Raw genomic sequence first — 22,610 nt, 5'->3', positions numbered from 1 at the left:
AGCAGGTAGGAACTGCTGAGGAGGGAGACTCAGGAAGGGTAGAAAATGATTTCTAAACCTCATTCTGACTCAGGGGCCCCTTCAAGGGGGAATCTCTACCTCAGGGTAATATTTGAGCACAAAGTAACTCATCAATCAATTGCACTTTGCAGAATTTTCTTCACTTTTGAGAAATGATATTGAGAGCTAACATGAAACACAATAGAAAATCATCTAATAAAAAAGATGAGATATAATAACTGATCATAAAACAAGTACATTTATTTCAATTCTTAACTATGTTCTATAAATGTTTTAACACACACACAACTAAATTAAAAATAAAACAATCTTGCTTATTATTATGCATGATGGAACTTCCAAAATTATTTTGTTTTGCTTTTGTTCTTTTGTTCTATGCTGTTGACTGTCAATCTCCTTGGTTCCTATTATCAATTTTCAAGATGGATCGACAGAGAAAAGACATTTGATATCCAAGTGTTAGATTAATTGTGATAGCTGACTCTTAATATTTTGCAAAATATAAATAACTCAAGCTTTACTTTCCTATTTATGACATCAGCAAGTCCCTGGAGTGAATTATCACAGGAGATTTGACTCTCTATCATTTTTCACTCTACGTATTGTGTTTATTTTGCAATTCATCATTACCACTCTGGTATCTGATGACAGCAATTTTGGAAAGCTGGGGCACCTAGAGTGTTTCTTGTCAGTCCAGTGAAAATTTGCAACACACATTAAAGCTATTCAGAATAAAGCTATAGAGAAAATATTGAAATAAATTACCGCATCATTTTTTGTTTCATTTAGAGCCATTCGCTTCCAGTATTATATTTTTATAGCATGCACATTTGGTTATCAAGTGCTACCCCAGAAGGCAGGTAAGGCAGGTTATACAGATTGAGACTATTCCTGACACGCGCTAACTACAAATTACATAAGAGCTTAGCCTAGCTCACCCTGCTGCTGTGAATATTAAAGTACAAATGGATCCCCAAGGTATTCTAGAGAATATTGAAGGACACCTGATGCCATTATTCATCTTCTTTACTCATTTCTGTCTAGATGCTGTGAATCTTAGAGAAACTTTGTTTTTAGTTCAACAGGATCATTGGAATTTCTATCCTTACTTGTTGATTATTATTATTATTATTATTATTATTATTATTATTATTGTTGTTGTTGTTGTTGTTATTATTATTTTGTTAACAGAAGCCTATTTTGAGTTCAACTCTGTAAGGAGTACAGGTTTTTTCTCCCGCCACCGATGGTCTTGTCCCACCGCCGCGCCAGCCCCAAATAATACACAGAGACTTTGTATTTGATATTATGCTGTTGGTCAGGTGCTAGTTTCTTATCGGCTAGCTCTATCTTAAGTATTAACCCATTTGTGTTAATCTATGTGGTCTTCTTACCTGGAGCCGGCTGCCGCATAAAGCTCTCTCCAGACTCTCCAATTTTTCCTCTCCTTCCTACTTCCTCTTCCTCCTTGTCTCCTAGTCCCTCCTATCTTCCTTTCCTATTGGCCAACAGTGCTTTATTATTAACCAGTATGAGAAACATATATACATAATGGCATCTCCCATCACAACTCTGCCTATTTTCTCTCTATTTTAATTGTTGTGATTGCTGTTCTTTTTATTTTTAGAGTTAGCCATATTTAGAATCTCCAGAAAAGACTCTTACATCTCAGGCAAAAACAGCACAGGGGCAAATACAGAGCAGGAGTCTAAGCAATTTAAGCATCACTATCAGTACCCTTGGCTAACAGTAGATGATAGCCAGGTCTACTGCACAACTGTCATCCAAGCATTCAGAAGGTGGAGGTAGGATGATTGTTAATTTGAGGCCAGCATGAGCAACATAATGTCTTTCTCAGAAAACAAACAAAAGACAAAAACAATTAAAAAAAAAACATAGATGCCCTTCCCTGATAATGAGATCAACAACTAACTTATCCACCATCATGGAGCCCTCACCTAGTACCTGTTGGAAACAGAAGCAAACACCCACAACTAAACACTGAGTCCAACTAGAATCCAGATGTAGAGAGAGAGGATAAGACCAGGTTGCAGAAACACATAGAGACAGCTGACCTGAACAAGGAGGAGCTAACAGGCCCCCAGACTGATAGCTTGGAATCTAGCATGTAACTGACTCAGACCCCCTGAACTTGGGTCTCAGTTAGAAGGCCTGAGCAGTCTAAGGGACCTCAGAGAGTGGAACCAAGATGTATTCATGGTGCCCAAAAGGACTTTCGGGGCACATCCCCCATGGAGGGATACTCCCTTAGCCTAGAGACAGGAGAGAGTCCTAGTCCCTACTTCAAATGATTTAACAGATTTAGATGACCAGTCCTGGATGGCATCAACCTATGTGTCGAGTCGGGGGGAGAGGGATGGGAGGAGAGGGTGGTCAGGATGCATGTGAGGGGGGGAGAGAGGGAAAGAGGAAGGAAGAGAGGGGGAGGGAACTGGAATCCATATATAAAATAAAAATAAATAAATTAATAAACAATCAAACAAACAAAAAAACCTGAACACATCTTTGTCACATCTCTAACCCCATTCCCCATTCAGAAAAGTACTACTATTAACATCAGACAACAGTAATGTATATATTGTACTCTTTCACACATGTTCATCTACAGCTGTTCTCTGCTTTGGCAATAAGTCTATTGTAAGAACAAAATATAATGCTGTTGGCCAGTAAATTGTTTCTTATTGGCTATCTCTGTCTTAAGTTTTAACCCATTTCTATTAATCTAAGGATTTCCATGTGGTCTCGTCTTACCAGAGAGTGGGGCCAGTGTCTCTTTCCAGTCTCTACATCTTGGATCTCCTCCCTACTACTTCCTCTCCCCTCCTTGTCTCCTAGTCCCGGCTATCTTACTTTCCTATTGGCCAACAGTGCTTTATTCATTAGCCTATAAGAAAAATATATTTACAGAACAGCATCTCCCATCAGGATTAAAGTTAATTCGTGCTGTTGTCTTATTTTGTTTTGAATTAATAGTTTTTTTAAAACTTTCTTTTGGAGAGGAGAGGTGAGGAGTGGGTATTTAGGGACTGGAAAATAAGAGAGATTTAGGTGCAGGATGTGACATTCCCAAAGACTCAATAAAAAAAAAGTTAAATTTAAATTTTTCTTAATAAGATTTTGTAATAAGGAAAACATGTGAAAATAATAGCATATAAATATCATTTTGTGAAGTAATGTTTTAGATTTGCTATTATATTTTCTTTAGTTCTTATAAATTCTCAATATTAACAATAATTAGTATGTGATAAACATATGTTTTTAAATTATAACTTTAATTTTAGCTGTTTTATATATAAACAAAATTCTGTTTGGATTTTTACTTCTTCTAAACTGTAAATTCAAGCATGAAAAACTTTGTCTTCTTAATTTTATACCGAACTGAATCCCACATTTTCCGAGTCCTTGGTCTAATATATTTTTTTCTGCAAGTGAATGGTGATAGTTAGGACTGTTTCTATCATTAGCTAACAATTGGTCAATAGTTTAAAGAACATTAATATTGGAAAGTATATTACAAAATTACATTTTAGTTGTGAGCCCCCTGAGGAAGGAATTGTTGGTGTAAGTTTTAGGTGGCATAAGGCTATGAATCCATTTGTAAAAGTGAGTCAAGGACTAAGTCTTCTAACATATTAGTCATGAAAGTTCCTATTGGTTAGAACAGGCATATTTTACAGTGTCAAAATAGAGTGCCAGACAGCTGTTTTTAATTGCTTTAATCTCCATCTGAAATATGGCAGCAAAAGTCAATGATGTATCAAGGAGGGGCCATGGCTCAGTAATTAAGTGTTGTTCCCTAATCTCAGAAAAGACATGTATGGAAACCTGGATATGATCCAGCATGGTGGAGGTGGTGTGGTGTGGAAAGAAGAAGTGATGGTAAGTCTATTTTTTTTTTTAATAATAAATAAGGGCAGCCATGCTCAGGGTACTGGTTAAGGCTAGAGAGTTAAAATATTCATGCCCTAGTGTTCCAGCTTACTTTCCCTATAGCTTCCTTTAGAAGGTCTCTCTCTCTCTCTCTCTCTCTCTCTCTCTCTCTCTCTCTCTCTGTGTGTGTGTGTGTGTGTGTGTGTGTGTGTGTGTGTGTGTGTGTGTGTGTGTGTTTACATTTGAATACTTACTTTTACTTTCAGGAAGCAATTATTGATTTAAAACTTAGCAATTGTTTAATTTTGAAATCTCTTTTGGCTTATTGAGATTGGTTGTCCTCAAAGAAATGGGAATGACAGAAAGGAAATGCAAACTTGTTGTTTTGTAAACAAAGATATTTCAACAGTATCACTGAGTGAATGCTATAATTTGCTGTTGGGCTTCAACTGTGTATGTATACATGCATTTTTTGACACCAATAGCAACACTACTTAATCATTATGTTACCTTTACTCCACAATTGCATAGGGTCAGGACATATCATGGAAATCTAAAGTTTCTACACTGATGAATTATGATATCAGGCTGCTCAGCCACAGAAGTACCTCTTTTCTTCGGCAGTCAACACTTTTACCCTAAATTCATGTCTGTTACACAACTTTAAACTGAAGACATATTGATTTGACTACTTATTAAATGAGAGACGCAAATAAACTGTTCAGCATGAACAAAGGAGGGTCTGTACAACAGTTGATTCAGAGAGAATTAGAAATGATAAAGTAAATTTTGGAGTTACTATCCAAAGACAATGAACAATCATATTTCCACCAAATAGAATTGCATTTGTGGGCAATATTTGTTGCCTTGTTATTGGCATTCTTTTGCTATAGGTTTTAACAAATTAAAAGTCAGTGAAAATAAAAGATAAATGGAAAGCAGGTGCCAGATATAAATCCAATCATTCTGGTTTTACCAATCAAAATCCTATGAACTTTCCATGACAACTATATGTGCAGCAGTAAACTACATTGCTTGGATGAGGTGGAGTTTCCAGAAAAATTGCCTCTGTGACTTACTCAGAATAAAATGAGTGAGTGTGTAGCTGTAAAGCTGGTGAACTCCATTACAGAGAAGAAGCATAAAGCCCTTGGACATTGGAAATTCTCGAAGAAGAGGGACTGTAGCTGTTTCCCTGGCTGTTGCTCAACACCCATTGCAATAATGCCTCTGGGGTCAAAGGTCTGGGGACCTTTAATCCCCAGACAATCAGGTTTCAATCAACTCACAAGCAGCCATTTTGCCATTTGAATTTACACCAAAAGCTGCTACTTTGGAATTCCTGTTTATGAAGAAATGAGGTGAGAGGTAAGAGTTTGAAAGTTACCAGGAAAGAAAAAGTAATGGTATATAATTTGTTTACCACTGTATCTTGCCTGACACTACTACAGTTTTCTCCAGTCTTGTATGTTATCCTCTTTCTGCAGATTCAAATGTCTGTAATCCACAGTCAAAGAAGTGCTTTACCTACTTTTGACTCATGTCTGCCTGTCATGATCTTTGTACATCTCAGGAGTCAGCTAAAATATCATTGACCTGAAGAGGCTATGTTACAAATTCTCAGAATGTCCCTTTGTTATTATGGGACCATAATATGTTTTTGTGTAGTAATAACTTTGTTCAAATTTTCCTCACTCTACATGGATAAAACAGGGAACTTAGAACTCAGAAGATAAGTAGCTATCAGAATATTAGAAAAAGTATCACTGTAATTCATGGGTGGGGGGAGAGAAAAGAGAGTGGTTTAAATTTAGCAAGAATAAAAAGAAAAATCAGTGTGTATCCAGTGTTACAGTGTTGTTAATTCATTAAGTATAGGAATACAAGAAAAGAAACACAGTGTATTTTCTCTCATTTTTTCATCAGAGTAAATTCTGACAAGTTGATAGTCTATGATGTTTCCCATTTGCTAAAGAATAAGTGAAGACTCATCCCTGAAGTCTTTTCATTTTAAATATCTTATATGTAACCTCTGGGATTTGTTAGTAAATTACCTTCAACACAGAGACCTAATTTATCTTGGTTCCCCATGTTTATGAGCTTAAGAGTAGCCTATGTAATATTTTGCTGATGGAATTTGATGGTGTTCATCTAAAGTTAGGAAAAAAAGATCATGACATGGTCAGGAAGTGGGGGCCCTGGATTACATCATGGGGGGGGGAATGAGAAGAAGGTGTGAGAGAAATCATCTAAATATAGTAATATTGAATGAAATTATAAAAAATAAGATAGTAATAATTGAAATAACTGTAGATTCTATGCAATATAGTCTTGAGGAAAAGCTACCAGAAGATTCTATGTACCAAACAATTTAGCCAGAATGCACTTCAGGAGTCCATTTCTAATGAAGAGAAACTCCCTTAGCCTAGGTTTTATCCCCAAATGACTTGACAATTTTTGATGGTCCCTCATGGAAGGCCTCATCCTCCCTGGAGAGTAGATGGGGGGTGAGATTGGGGGTCAAAGAGGGGCATGAGAAAATGGGAGGTAGAGGGAATTTGGATTGATATGTAAAATAAGATTGTTTCTAATTTAAATAAAATTTATAGAAAAAACAATTTAGCTAGAATACAAATTGTTAATAATAATAATAATAATAGATAATAGTAATAATAATAATAATAACCATAATAAATCTAAGAGGGTCTTCCATCAGTGTTACTTCATTAAGTATAAAAAAGAAACAACTTTTGTATCTTTTATCACTTTATCATCAAAGTATATTCTGACAGATAAATAGTTTCCCATTTATTATAGTATGACTGAAGACATTCCCCTGAAGTCTTGAAAATCATATTAATTCTAGCAATTAAGGGTGAGAAGTCTCTGGTTTCACAATGCAGGTCCAAAGTCATACAAGGGTGTTGAGCTGATCTAAAGTGGCTTGGTGGCATTGTTTTAAAGATGACAATGGGAATTGTGTAGGCAGGTGCCTCCTGGGGCTGTTCAGAAATGAGGCACCCCACATGGCAAGATAAATTCATTTCCAACTACTCAATTGCTTAGCCAAAACTTTCCAAACTGCCTCCTCAACCTGCTGATGCACGCTAGAATCTAAGCAGATGGTTTAAACAATATGTCTATTGTTCTCCTTTTAACTAGCTGTTCTTATATGATGGTGGTGTTTTTAATGTAAGTTTTAATGGGAAATCTTTGTATTTTGTGTAACAGATTATAAATGCATGTTCCATGAATATACCCCCAATCTGCGTACACAGCTTTAACATATTTCTTAATATACCTTCATGTAAGTTTTAGTACAATCTGCTAATGTAAATATTAATATGATTTCTAATATGACCCCCCACCCTCCCAGGGAGCTGGAGTGATGGTTCTGTGGTAAGGAACACTTGCCACTTTTACAAAGGACACAGGCTTGGTTTTGAAAGCACATGTGACATCTCATAGCCTTCTGGAACTGCAGCTCCAGGAGATCTGATGGTGTTCTGGCCACTGCTTGAACAGACATGTAAGTGGTACACATACACACACGAGGGCAAACACCTATGTAGTATAACCAGGAACCCACTGTTAACACAGAAACATTCTCCAATTGATAGCCAAAGAAAAAGGGAAAATCATTTCTCTCCAATTGTGTGTCAGTATATCACACATGACATCACAGATGACAGGACAGGTGTTGTTCTTAGGAACAGTTGACCAACACAAAATAAATACCGTGTTTCCTTCTGTATGCTTTTTGAGGGTATTTGTTTGTTTGGCATTTTGTTTTTGTCTTGTTGGCCTTTTATTTGTTTCAATATTCATGTTTTCTTTTTATTTTTATAACATTAGTTGGGTGTGGAGGCTGAGAAATATCTAGGTATTGTTAATTTAGTTAGATGTAATTTATGTACATATATTATATTAAAATTTAAAACTTGTATACATATTTATTTCTTAAATAAATAAATCAATAAATCTGACTGAAAGTTTACTTACATTCTGAAAAGAACACTTTCTGACACTGCAATATGGAGGGCTGTTTACCTTTTCTTAGGAATTAAAGTATGCATTTGGTAAGACTCTTAGATGAGGGAAACAGAGATAAGAAGTATATGGAGGGTAATTTGTAGAAGTGAACAGAAGCTTATGGTTGCAGCATCACTGACAGAGGCAAAAAGTTGAGAAAGGAGAATGACAAGATTGAAGTTGAAATATGGATGGGTCCAGTCATTTATAAGAAGGGATTGAATTTTGATTTATTGTTAGCTCAAACTTCACATAGTTTGAATAAAGTGGCAATCAGAAAACTCTGAGTTAGGCTTACTGAACATATAGAGGACATTTAAACCTCATTAAAAAAAAATCTAAGAGTAAGCTCTTACTGGGTAAATTTGTTGGTGGCTGCATTCTTTACAAGTAAACTGAGAATGAAGCTGATACCTCATAATTCAGATTATACCAGTTTTCTTCTAATTTAACAAGCACACTCTAAACTTTTGTTAAAAATCACTATCCTGACAAGTTCTTTTGGCATAAAAAGCTATTTAAGTAGAGGGGGAATAAAGGAGAAGAAATGGAAAACCTAGGAATAATATGACTTCTATTACCCACTCCCTAGCACTTAGAATTAATTCCTTTGGGAAAGAAATATTCTAGGATTCAATGCCATCTCAGAGTGAAAGGTGAAGGTTTTAATTAACTGCCCTAGAGTTTACCCTTGCAAGATGGGGGTATTTAGCACAAGTGGTGTGAAGAGCTCTTAAATTATTCTGGCAATTGAGATTTCATCCTTTTTGTTCCATATTGTAAAATCCACTAATGGCTAAACACACCCACGAACTTGGACTTGGTACTCTCTGAACAGCAGGGAAAGCGATCTGCAGCTGATGCAATACTCCCTGCTGTGTGGACAGAATCTTCACACTTCCTGAGACTCATGCATATGCTAACAAGGCAAGTGTGAATTAATCAGACTGGCTACACTCACTAAGGCCAAGCTCTTTCACATCTTAGAAAGAGGGAGGCCCTGAGAAGGATTAAGAAAATTGAAAACTAAAATGAAAGAGGGTAAGACAACTCCTGGAAGTTTCCCTCTCACCAAATGGGGGCAAAAGCTAATACAATGATCTTCAAGCATCACAGCAAGTTACTGTAGAGGAGGGGATAATCTGAGATAACCTCAGTAGGTGGATGGGCAGCTGATCCTGTGAGAACCATCCATCATAGCAATGAGGAGGTGGGTAGTTGGCTTTCCTCCTTGTGATTCAGACAGCAGCCTCTAAAACTGGGAAAGACACAACAGGAGGTTGAACAGCAAGGCATTTCCAGACAGGATTTAAGACTGCTTACTCACTGATAGCATGTAAAACACTTCTATTTTCCCTGCTTTACGTTTAATGTTTAATAAGCAATGATCTATTTGGGAAAAGCACAGAGTTAGGATGCTAGAATCTTCCCTGAGATTATCCAGTTCATGGCCCAGGTTGTTACAAGAGCAGACAGGACCCACAGAGGGTACTATTCCAGTTCCTTTCCATTGCCTTCTCCTGGCTTTTGCTTATGCTGGTGCTCATACCTTCCCAGGAGGGAGCACACTCTATGGAGAAACCATAGCACTATACCATAATGGAAGATATTTTGTGAGAGAATAAAAATAAATTATGTTTAATGATTTTCATGTTTTAATTTTTTTGAGTAATGTAAATTATTCTACTTTTATATAAATGATAGTCAATTGTTTATTTTTCCTAGATTGGAAGTTAATTTTTATTTATTTTTTTAAATTTCATTATACAATCACAGTTCACTCTTCCACCCCTCCTCCCACTCCCTCTCACATACCCCCAGCCTACTCTCAATTCACTCTTCCCAAAGGGTAGGGCCTTCCAGTTAACAAAGACTGAAACATCAAGTTGAGGCAGGACCAAGCCCTTCCCCCCTGCATTAAGGCTGAGCATGACATTCCACCAAAGAGAATATGCTCCAAAAAGTTAGCTCATGCACCAGGGATAGATCCTGGTCCTACCAAGTGGTTCCATAAGCAGACCAGGCTACACAACTCTCTCCCACCTGGAGATGGCCTAGTTCATACTCATGGACTCTCCATAGTAACGTGGAACAATAACATCGAATAGAAGACTCTGACATTAATCCACATACCTCTGCACACCTGATTTTTTGGCAAAGAGGCCAAAATGATACAATGGATAAAAGAAAGCAAGCATCTTCAGCAAATGGTGTTGGCATAAGTGGATGACAACATGCAGAAGACTGTGAATAGATCCACATCTTTTATCATGCCCAAAATTCAAGTTCAAGTGGATCAAAGACCTCATCATAAATCCAGGTACAATGAACCTGATAGAAAAGAAAGTGGGAAGTAGACTTGAACATATTGACACAGGAGATCACTTCCTACTTCCTAAATATAACATCAGTAGCAGAGACACTGAGAGCAACAATCAAAAAATGGGACATCCTGAAACTGAAAAGGAAGGTTTATTCCTTTTTTTTATTTAAATTTGAAACAAGCTCTTTTTACATATTAATCTCAGTTCCCTCACCCTCCCATCATCCCCTATAACAACCACCAAACCCCATCCCATCCTCTTTCTGCTTCCCAGGGAAGGTGGGCCCTTCCATGGAAGTCTTCAAAGTCTGTCATACTGTTTGGGGCAGGACCTAGCCCTCCCACATTCATCTAGGCTGAGAAAGTATCCCTTTGTGTGGAATGGGCTCCCAAAGTCCATTCATGTAATAGGAATAAATATTGATACATTACTAAAGGCCCCATAGACTGCCAAGTCCTCCTAACTAACACAACATTCAGGGGGTGGAAGTTTTTAACTAGACAAAAAAAATACATTCACTAAAAGGTATCAAGTGGACTTGGACAGGAAGAAGATATTGTTAAATATGTATGTCTCTTGCATTGAATAATCTTTCATGTTCTGTAGCAGCTCTTTTCATTTCTTCCTGAATATGTTCTTCATCTTTTCAGCTAACTTAACACTGTAGCATGAAGGGTGAGTCTACAAAAGGGGATGGCCAATTCGTCACTGGAAAACACAAATATTTCACAATTGCACCCTCACAAGCTGAGTTTCAGGAAGTGTCTACCAATTTCAAAATAGAACTTCTGGTATGCTTGACAGACACTTAATGGGCCCCTAAAGTGATTGCATTATCTACCGTTTTGATACTTAGGTAAAAACATTTTACTCAGTAAATATTCTGAGATAAAATATGTATGAGTTTACATCTCTGGAATGCCATGAATGAGTGAAAATACTGTATTTATTTACTTATGTGTATTCATTTCCACATGCATGTGTCTCTCTACATTGGGTACATGACATGTTCATGTGTGTGCATGTGCATACGTGTTCATATCCATGTGGAGGTCAAAGGTCAACTCTAGTGATATTCCTCAGGAGTTGTTCAATTTTGATGATGAGGTGAGATATCTCAGGAGAAGCATGATTTTTCTTGAGTTTGGACTATCTGATCAGCAAACTCCAGGGTTCTCTTATCTCTACTTCCTCAAAGTTATGTCAAGAGCACATGTTTGTATACAAAGGCAGTTATTTTTACATAAGTCTGGGAATCAAATAGTGGTTCACATACCAAGTTATCTACCCCACCCCCAGATGGGATAATATTTTAATCCATATGAACCTAGGTTCCTCCTTCACAAATAAAGGGATATTGTCTTTCTGATGAAGAGATTGAATTTTGCATTTGGAAATTGTTCATAGTTGATAGAAACAGTCAAGGTGTTGAAAAGAAAACAATATATAATCTTTAAATAGGTAAATATAAGGATAGAAATGGTGAAGGTATTAAAAAGAAAATACATAATCTTCAAAACTGTAAAAATAAGAACAAATGAGTTCTTAGTATTTAATTATGGTACGATGTGTATGCGCCATTGTTCATTTTGGTATTGTGAAAAGAAGGAAATAAATCATAACAACTTTACAACTTTATTCTGTACCACCCTCCTACTTCATGAAAGTTCAAATGGGAACATCTTCTAACTCCTTTAGAGAAACAAAACAGAATGATATCTGTCCAGATATGACCACACACATATTCCTGTCTCTGTATGGGAATGTTCAGTCAAGAGATGATTCTCCTTTTCGTTTATATGGGCACTTAATTCACAGCCTGTTTAAAATAGCACCATGTCTGATAGCTGTAATTAGCTTCATAACAGTTCTTCTTGCTGCCATTTGGCAAAGCAGGCTCCGAGTCCAACTTTTAACATAGACGTGCCACTAATTAGCACTGTCCACCAACAGGTCCAACAGGGCTGTAATGAATGCACTGCAATTGGAGGACTGAGTTCATTTCTCCATTCGAGTCTTGGAAGCAGTCCATTTTAATCTGTATGCAAAGGTCGGCTTTTGAAGGAATAATTGTACTTTGTTTTGGTCCATCTGGACCGGGCTATAAATATGCCTTCCAGGTTTTATAACATTAAGTTATGGAGACAGTACTCAATGTCAGAACTATGTTCAAGAAGTCCTGTATGGGTGATTAATTTGAGGACATTTATCAAATAAGTCTCTTGATCTTAAGGGAAAAATGCAGTGTTAAGCTAGAAGTGATTTCTGGGCTCTTGATTTTAGTGAATGGGATTAATTCATTTGAAAAAAGAAATGCGGGAGGGGCCCAGGGGGATTGTGCTCTCCCTTACTATTAAGCCTAATAAAGGAAGCATGTTTCTGCACTTTTCTTAATAAATGCATAGTTTTCCATGCCGCAATTACATTAAAAAATTAAAATGAAAATAACAAAAAGAAAATATTATAGTGGTTCCTGTGACTTCAGACCCACATACTAACGCCACATAATTATTTTGTTTTTTATACTCACATATGTTTCTGCAGGATTTTACAACATGCTTCAAAAGCCTTTGAGGTTTGGGATTTCCACTTGTTACTGTTTATGGTCTCAATGTTCATATACCATTGATTTCTTCTCCCTCTTTCCAAACCTAAATGTCAATTGTAATCTAAATTAATTTACACTTGGATTAGGCAAGCTGGTGATGTCAGTTCATGTGGAGAAACCCCAGGCCAAGAAGAGGATATTAACTCTGTGTATGCATCCTCATATTTCTGGCTTCTGTTTTCAGTTGCACAAAAGCCAATTAGACACTTGTAATAGCCATTTGGCAGATGAATTTCAAAGACCCATACATTGATCTTTGTTTAAAATTTTTGATATTTATGTTTAATATATAAAGAATATTATGGTAAATTACTCATAGTAAGCATGCATGAAAATCAACTTAGTTAAGCTAAAATATATAGCTTCATTTTAAATGACACAGATTAAATGTGACAGAAACTCAATGGGTACCCTAGTCATACACTTTGGTCATCTGGTATCACAAACACATTTTGGAGGGTCTAAATTTGGCAAGCAGCATAGATTATGAAGGATAACAAAACAGTTGAAAATAAGTGTGTCTCTCTAAATCAGATGTGTATGATCTAATGTACAACATAAAATGACAGTTTGTATAAAAACTAAGAGAGGAAATAGAAGGTGGAGGAAAAGAGATTGGGTTTAGCATCCTTTTATCAGCAACCAGTAGTGGAAGAAGGGTGACATTCTCCAGGCCATGAAGAAAGAGGTGGCCCTGCAAAATGGTCATGCATTGAAGTGTGAGGTATATAAATAAAAGAAAATTGAACTCTAGAGACTAATCTGAGTAGGATGTCAAGGCAGTCAAGTAGGTATTTCAAAAAACTTGAAAGTATGAATTTTGTATAGAATGTTTCTGGTTATTGCTTAGACACACATAAACTGAACAATTTGAAATTCTCTAGAAGATACCTAGGACCAAATTACTTCTTCAGTAAGATATTATTCTACAGCAGAAGGCAAAAGAAAAACCCTTGGAAAGAAAGGTACAAGGCTGTGGACAGAAATTTCACATCCAAAACACCTATCAAAAAACTACAATGTAGGGCCTCAGATTTTAAATGCCTTTAAGCACTTGTTGCATCTGAAGTGGTGTCTATTGTTTCTGTGGCAGAAAGCTAAGGGTGAGAAATAGAAAAAGGAAAGAATTTTACTGCTTTCTGAGAATCATTTTCTGCTCATGTTATAAAATTTTCCATCTCTCTTAGTAATTTTCTTAGTAACATTTTAGAAGGACTGGCAATAACTTCAAGCTTGGGTGTCACTAAGGAAACTACAGAGTGTTTTATATGTGATTGATTGTGAAGCAGGTAATAAAGTGTTCTTTTTTTTACATATTTACATATTTTACATATTAATCCCAGTTCCATCTCCCTCCCTCCCTCCTTCCTTCCATATCTCCCTCTTTCCCTCTCTCCCATCCTCTAATGCCCCCTAACCACCCTCCTCTCCCATTCCCACCTCCAGTACACATATAGGGAGATGCCTTCCAGGCTGTGTCATCTAAATCTGTCAAGCCATTTGGAGTAGGAACTAGGCCTTCTCTCATGTCTCTAGGTAAAGGGAGTATCCCTCCATAGAGGATGTGCTCCAAAAGTCCTTTTGTGGACCAAAGATATATTCTGGTTCCACTGTACAGGGTCCCTTAGACTTCCCAGGCCTTCCAGCTGAGACCCATGTCCAAGGGGTCTGAGTCATTCCAATGCTGGATTCCCAGCTATCATTCTGATGGCCCATTAGCTCCTCCTTGTTCAGGTAAGCTGTCTCTATGTGTTTCTGTAGCCTGGTCTTGTCCTCCCTCTCTGCATCTGGATTCCAGTTTGGCTCAGTATTTAGTTGTGGGTGATGGCTTCTGTTTCAATCAGCTACTAGATGAGGGCTCTATGATGGTGGATAAGTTAGTTGCCGATCTCATTCACAGGGAAGGGCATTTATAGTAGCCTTTCAACTGTTGCTCTAATTGTTAGGTCAGTCTTTTAGTTCTCTGGATATTTATCTAGAGTCAGATTTCTCTTCAAAACTATAATGGCTCTCTCTTTTATGGTCTCTCTCTCTCTCTCTCTTTCTCTCTCTCTCTCTTTCTCCTCTTATCTATTCCTCCCCTGACTTAATCTTCCTAGTCTCACATACTTTCCTCTCCTCCCATTCTCTTTCTCTTAGTTTCCTCTCCACTCACTGTCCCCACCCCAATCCCAATATGCTCAGGAGATCTTGTCCCTTTACCCTTCTGTGAGGAAACTGATATGAATCTCTTAGAATCTTCCTTGTATCCCAGTTTTCTCTGGTGATGTGAATTATAGGTTGGTGATCCTTTGCTCTATGTCTAAAATCCATATATGAGTGAGTATATACCATGTTCCTCTTTTTGTGACTGGGTTACCTCATTCAGAATGGTTACTTCAAGTTCTATCCACTTGCCTGCAAATTCCAAGATTCATTTGTTTTCCCCACAGAGTAGTATTTCATTGTGTAAATGCTCCACATCTTCTTTATGCATTCTTCAGGTGAGGGGCATCTAGGTTGCTTCCAGGTTCATGCTATTACAACTATTGCTGCTATGAGTTGAGCATATGACTTTGTTGCATGGATGTTGATCATTTTGGTATATGCCTAAGAGAGATTTTGTTGGGGCCTTTGGTAGACTGATTTTCATTTTCCTGAGAAACTGCCATACTGATCTGCAGAATGGCAGAACAATTTGCATCCCACCAGCAGTGGAAGAGGGTTCCCCTGTCTCCACTTCCTCTCCAGCATAAGTTGTCATTGGTATTTCTAATTTTAGCCATTCTGGCAGGAGTAAGATAGTATCTCAGAGTTTTTTTGATTTTCATTTCCCTGATAGGTAAGGATATTGAGTACTTTAAGTGTATTTCATCCTTTTTGATTTCCTCTATAAGAGTTCTCTATTCCATTCTTTACTACATTTTTCAATAGGGTTATATGGTATTTTGTTGACAACTTTCTTGAGTTCTTGGTATATTTTGGAGATAAGCCTTCTGTCAGATATAGGATTAGTGAAGATCATTTCCCTTTGTTTGGGCTGCCATTTGGCCATGTCAACTGTGCATTTTGTCTTACAGAAGCTTCCTAGTTTGGGGAGGTCCCATTTATTAATTGTCAATCTCAGTGTCTTTGCTACTGGAGTTATATTCAGGAAACAGTCTCCTGTACCAATTTGTTCAAGGGTAACTCCCACTTTCTCTTTTAAGAGGTTCAGTGAGGCTGGATTTATGTTGAGGTCTTTGATCCATTTGAACTTGAGTTTTGTGCATGGCTATAGACAGTGGTCTATCTACAGTCTTCTATACACCATTATCCAGTTGTGTCAGCATCATTTGTTGAAGATGCTTTCCTCCTCCCAATGTATACTTTTAGCTGTTTTGTCAAAAATCATGTATTCATATGTGTATGGCTTAATGTCTGGATTTTTGATTCGATTCTATTGGTCTACTTATCTATTTTTGTGCAAATACCAGGCTGTTTGCAGGTATTGCTCTGCAGTAGAACTTAAAGTCAGGGATGGTGATGCCTCCTGAAGTTCCATTATTGTATAGGGTTGTTTTAGCTATCCTGGGTCTTTTGTTTTTCCATAAAAGATTGATTATTATCCTTTCAAGGTCGTTGAAGAATTGTGCTGGGATTTTAATGCAGATTGCGTTCAATCTGTAGATTGCTTTTGGCAAGATTGCCATTTTTAATGTGTTTATCCTACATACACAAGAGCATGGGAGATCTTTCCATTTTCTGGCAACTTCTTTAATTTCTTTCTTTAAAGACACAGAGTTCTTGCTATATGGGTCTTCTACTTGTTTGGTAAGCATTACCCCAAAATACTTTATATTGTTTGTGTCTATTGTAAAGGGTAATGTTTCACAGATTTATTTCTCTGCCACTTTGTCATCTGAATATAATAGGGCTACTGATTTTTTTTTTTTTTTTGAGTTTATCTTGTGTCCTGCTAATTTGCTGAAGATGTTTATCAGCTTTAGGAGTTTCCTGGTAGAATTTTTTGGGACGCTTACATAAACTATCTTGCAAATAGAGAATATTCAATATCTTTTTTTTTCCAATTTATATCCCCTTGATCTCCTTTTGTTGTCCTATTGCTTTAGCTAGAACTTCAAGTAGAATATTGAAGAGATACGGAGAAAGAGGGCAGATGTGTTGTTAATGATTTTAGAGGAATCCACTTAAGTTTTTCTCCATTCAGTTTGACGTTGTCTATTTTTTTACTGTATATTGCTCTTATTGTGTTTAGGTATATTCCTGTTATCCCTGACCTCTCCATGACCTTTATCAAAAAAGGGTGTTGAATTTTGTCGAAGGCTTATTCAGTATCTAGGGAGATGATCATGTGGTTTTTCTTTTTCAGTTTGTTTTTATGGTGGACCACATTGATAAATTCTCTTAGGTTAAAATTCCTGCAACCCAGAGATGAAGCCTACATGGTCATGGTGGATGATTTCTCTGATGTATTCTAGAATTTGGTTTGCCAGTGTTTTATTGAGTATTTTTGCATCAATGTTCATGAGGGATATGGGCCTTTAGCATTCTTTCTTAGTCATGTCTTTGTGTGGCTTTGGTACCAAGGTGATTGTAGCCTCTTAAAAGGACTTGGTAATGAACCTTCTGTTTCTATTGTGTGGAACAATTTGAGGAATATTGGCATTAGTTCTTCCTTGAATTTCTGGTAAAAATCTGCAATGAAGGCATCTGGCCTTGGGTTGGGTTTTTTGTTTGTTTGTTTGTTTTGTTTTGTTTTTTGTTTGTTTGTTTTGGTTTGGTTTTGGTTAGAAGGCTTTTGATGACTGCTTCTATTTCATTAGGGGTTAAAGTTCTATTTAAGTTGTTTGTCTGTTATTGATTTAATTTTGGTAAGTGGTAGTTATCCAGACATTTGTCCATTTCCTTTGAAATTTCAAATTTTTTGGAGTACAGGTATGACCTGGAAATTTTCTGTATTTTTTCTTTGTCCCTTGTTGTTATGTCCCCATTTTCATTCTTATTTTGTTAATTTGCATGTTCTTTTTCTGCTTTTTTGTTAGTTTGGATAAAGATTTGTCTATCTTGTTGATTTTCTCGAAAAACAAACTATTTGTTGCATTGATTTTTCGTATTGTTTTACTTGTTTCTACTTTATTGATTTCAGCCCTCAAATTAATTATTTCCTGGCGTCTACTCTTCTGGGGTGAGTTTGCTTCTTTTTGTTCTAATGCTTTCAGTTGCACTGTTAATTCTCTAATGTGATTATCCTCCATTTTCTTCATATGGGCACTTAGTGTAATGAACTTCCGTCATAGCACTGCTTTCAAGGTTTCCCATAAGTTCGGATATGTTGTGTCCTCATTCTCGTTGAATTTTAGGAAGTTGTTAATTTCTTTCTTTTTTTTTTTTTTTTAATTTCTTTTTTAACCCAGCTATGGTGCAATTACAAATTGTTTAGTTTCCATGAGTTTGTAGGGTTTCTGCAATTTGTGTTATTGTTGAATTCCAACTTTAAAGCATGGTGGTCTGATAAGATACAGGGGATTATTCCATTTTTGTTGTATCTGTTGAAGTTTGTTGTGTCACCTAGTATCTGTACGATGTTATAGAAGGTTCCATGTGGAACAGAGAAGTATTTGGATGGAATTTTCTATAGATATCTGTTAAACACAATTGAGACATAACTTCTGTTAGTTATTTTGTTTCTTTGTTAAGTTTCTGACTCTTGGTCTTGTCTAGCAGTGAGAGTGGAGTGTTGAAGTCTCCCATTATGAGTGGTTGACGTTTTATATCAGCTTTGAGTTTTAGTAGTGTTTCTTTTATGAATGTTGGTGCCTTTGTATTTGGGGCATAGATGTTCAGAACTGAAATTAATGCTGATGGATTTCTCTTGTAATGTTATGAAATGACTGTCTTCATCTCTTGGGCTTAATTTTGGTTTGATGTCTAACTTATTAGATATGAGGATAACCACACCTGCTTGCTTCTTGGGTCCATTTGATTGGAAAATCTTTTTCAAGCCCTGTACCCTGAGTTAATGTCAACCATTCTGTTAGCTTGTGCCTTTTTATAGGTGAGTTAAGATCATTCATGTTGAGAGAAAATAAGGGCCAATGATTGTTAATGTAGGAATTAAGACCTTGACTAAGAATTCACTTCCCCATGCTGCCCTCAGGGCTGCCAGCTGTAACCACAGGAAAACAAAAACATGTTTTCTAAGGCAAAATGTTCCTTTGTTATCTGCACCCCTGAAAGTGCTCTAACTGGTCCTTTGAACCTGAGATAACTAACCTCCCTCCTCTGCTTCCTTCTCTTCCATCTGGTGCTGGGGTATAAAAGCCAGCCTTTGGAGCAAAAGAAAGGGGAAAAGAGCCTTCTTAACATCATGCAAGAGTCCTGTGTTGTTAATCCCGACAGCTTCCCCAGATTCTTGGTCTCTGGCCGTGTAGGCACAGTAATTGGAGGTCCCACCGAGATTCTGAAATTGATGTAAGTGGACAGGGTTGTCCCTTGCTCTGGCTTTATTGAGGTAAGGGGGAAATAAAGAAGAGAGAGGAGGAATTCACCTGGAAAGGTTAAATTAGAATTTCAATTAAAGGAACTTCTAGAGGAACAGGGAACTTCAGTAAAAACAAAAAGTCTTGAAGGCTTTCTAAAATCCATTCAACAGGCTAGTAAAATAGGTTTTAAAAGAGATACAGGAGACGGAGACTCAGCAGTCATTATGTTCTGAGTTGGAAAATGAGGAAGATGAGCCCAAGAAGTGTGTCCAAGACACAACTGCATGCCCGTGCAGATCAGAGAAAGACCCTATCTTCAGGGGAAGACATGGCCTTTCCTAAGGACCCCAGAGAGTGACCTAAGGAGAAGCACCTTTCCAAAAGCCACCTATATCCTTCCTTGTCAGATATAGAAAATGATAGTCATTTAGACCCTGGCTCAGAGGAGGAAGAACAATTCCTCACCAAGATCGCGGCTTTAAAAAGGAATTGAGGAAGGTCAGAATCAGAGATTAGACAGAAAGGACAAAGAGTCCCCCTCCATACTTGGAAAAAGGGCTTTGGCCATCTTTAATGAGGGTCGCTGTTGTGCCAACAGCCCCCATACCCATTACATGGCTTTCTAACAATGTAGTGTGGGTGGAACAATGGTCCTTACCAGCAAAAAAAAAAAAAAAAAAAAAAAAACAAAAAAAAAAACTTCAGGAGACTTACCAACCAGTTCAGGAATAATTGGAGGCAGGGCATGTAATCCCCCCTCCACCTTCCCCTGGAACTCCCCTATATTTGTGTTTAAAAAGGCTTCAGGAATATTGAGATTGCTTCACGATTTGAGGGCCATTAATGCAACAATGCAGCTTATGGGAGTCCTTCTGCCCATGTTGCCCTCACCCTCCCTAAAGATTGGCATCTCATTGTTATTGATTTAAAGGATTGCTTCTTTTCCATTCCTCTGCATTCCCGAGATAGCCCCCGACTTGCATTTAGCTTTCCTTGGATTAATTTTTGGAAACCCGCCCTTCACTTTCAATGGGTGGTTCTCCCCAAGGAAATGGCTAATAGTCCTACAATATGCCAGGTGTATGGGGCTGCCTGCCTGGATCCTATCAGGCACAAGTTTTCTGATCTTTACATCATCCATTACATGGATGATATTCTATTGGCAACACCCAGTGAGGAAGGATGTCTTGAGGTGTTTGCTAAATTACAGGAGGTCCCGGAGGCTGGCAGATATAATTTGGCCCCATAGAAGGTTCAAAAGAAATCTCCTCAAACCTATCTGGGCCATCAGATCCAACAGACTGGCCTCTGGCTTCAAAGGCTCCAAATTGATTATTCAAATTTAAAAACTCTTTATGATTGGCAAAAGTTTTTGGGAGATGTTCAATGGATCCTCCCCTCTCTTTCCATTAAAACAGGAGAACTTAGACCTCTTTATTATATTCTTCCGGGGATCTAGCTCCACCCTCTTCCAGATAAATTACCCTAGAGGCCAAGTAGGCCAAACAATTGTTATTAAAAATCATTGAAAACGCCCATCTTTGCTGCTTAGATTATGGACAACCTCTTGTTGTGGTTGTACATTCCTTCAGTTTTTCACCCACCACTGTTTTTTTTTTTTTTATTTTTTTTTTTTGTGGCAAAATGGCCCTATATATTGGATTCATTTGTCAGTCTCCCCTAAGTAGGTGGTGTCCCCCTATTATGATTTGATATTATAATTGTTATGGAAAGAGCATAAATTTAACATCCAAACCGTTGGAAAGCCCCTAATAAGATCATTCTCCCCTATAATAAGGAAGAAATTGAGCATTTACAGATCTGTCATGATGGATGAGCATGATTTATCACATCCATGGGAGCTAAATTTGATGACCACTACCCAAATAGCCCCTTGCTGTCTTTTTTTTTAGGCAGCACCCTGTAATTTTTCCTATGATTATAAAGGATGTCCCCCTTTAAGAAGCATGCTCAGTGTTTACAGATGGCTCCTCTAAGGGTTTTTCTGTAGTAATTTCTAATCAAATGCAAAAAAGGACCTACAGGGCAAAGGTCTGCCCAGGCTGCCAAATTGGTTGCTTGCATATGGCCTTTCAGTTATTTGATAAAGATCCTTTTAATCTATATACTGATAGTATTTATGTTGCTAATATTGTAAAGCCATTAGAAGCTTCTCCATATGTCCTTCCCACCTTTCAAGTTCATTCTCTTCTAAATAAGCTTCAACATCATATCTGGCAGCAGATACACCCTGCACTTATGGGGCACATAGTGCCCATACAGGCCTCCCAGGACCCCGTGCCCAGGGAAATCAACTTGCTGATTCCTTAACTCAGCCCCCAATAGTCATGTTCACAGAGGAGCAACACGCTCACCAGCTTCATGAGCAACATCACCTAAATGCATGCTCCCTTAAGTTTCATAATAACTGCTCCTTAGCTGTTGTCACTCAGATTACTTCTCAATGCCCTGATTGCGCCCCTTATTATAATTCCCCCAATGAAGGGGTGAATCCCCGGGGTCTAACGGCTAACAGTCTTTGGCAAATGGATGTCACCCACCTGCTTCAAGCAGGAAAATTAAAATATATACATATTTCTGTGGATACATGTCCTATGTGGTTTTTGTGTCTCTACACTCTGAAGAAAAAATTAAAGATGACATCTCTTATTGTTTATAGGCCTTTGTCTATACGGGTGGTCCTGATATCTTAAAAACAGATAATGGCCCCTTTGTGGCCTTCTGCAAAGAACATCATATTAATCATTCATTTAGCATCCCACACAACCTACGGGAGAAGCCATCGTGGAACGCAACCATGCCACCCTTAAACAATATTTTAATAAAATGAAAAAGGGGGAATATAGGACCTCCCCCAATTTCAATTATCTATCATACTTTATATTTTAAATTTTCTGTCTATAGATAAAATTAACTCATCTGCCATGGAGAGACATTGGAACATACCCTTTCAAACATTGGGATGGGTTAGAAGGATGGACATAATTACAGGACAATGGCAACTACCCAGCCCCCTATTTGCTAGGGTCTGAGGTGAGGGGCTGTTTTTATTTTTCTCCCAGGAACAGAGAAACATATTTGGATACCAGAACGACATGTTCGCCCTGTGGATCCTGATTAGGAATCTAGTCCTGCTTTACTGGAATCTCCGGCCCACGGAGGGACGGATGGTTTGGGCCGTGGTGAGGAACCATCTCCCCTCTCACCACCATCCTGATGCCAGTTAGTCAGGAGAGCTCCCTGTTTCCC

The sequence above is a fragment of the Phodopus roborovskii genome, unplaced genomic scaffold (genome assembly GCF_943737965.1).
Source record: "Phodopus roborovskii unplaced genomic scaffold, PHOROB, whole genome shotgun sequence".
Lineage (NCBI taxonomy): Eukaryota > Metazoa > Chordata > Mammalia > Rodentia > Cricetidae > Phodopus > Phodopus roborovskii.
Note: the sequence above shows the minus strand (reverse complement) of the source record.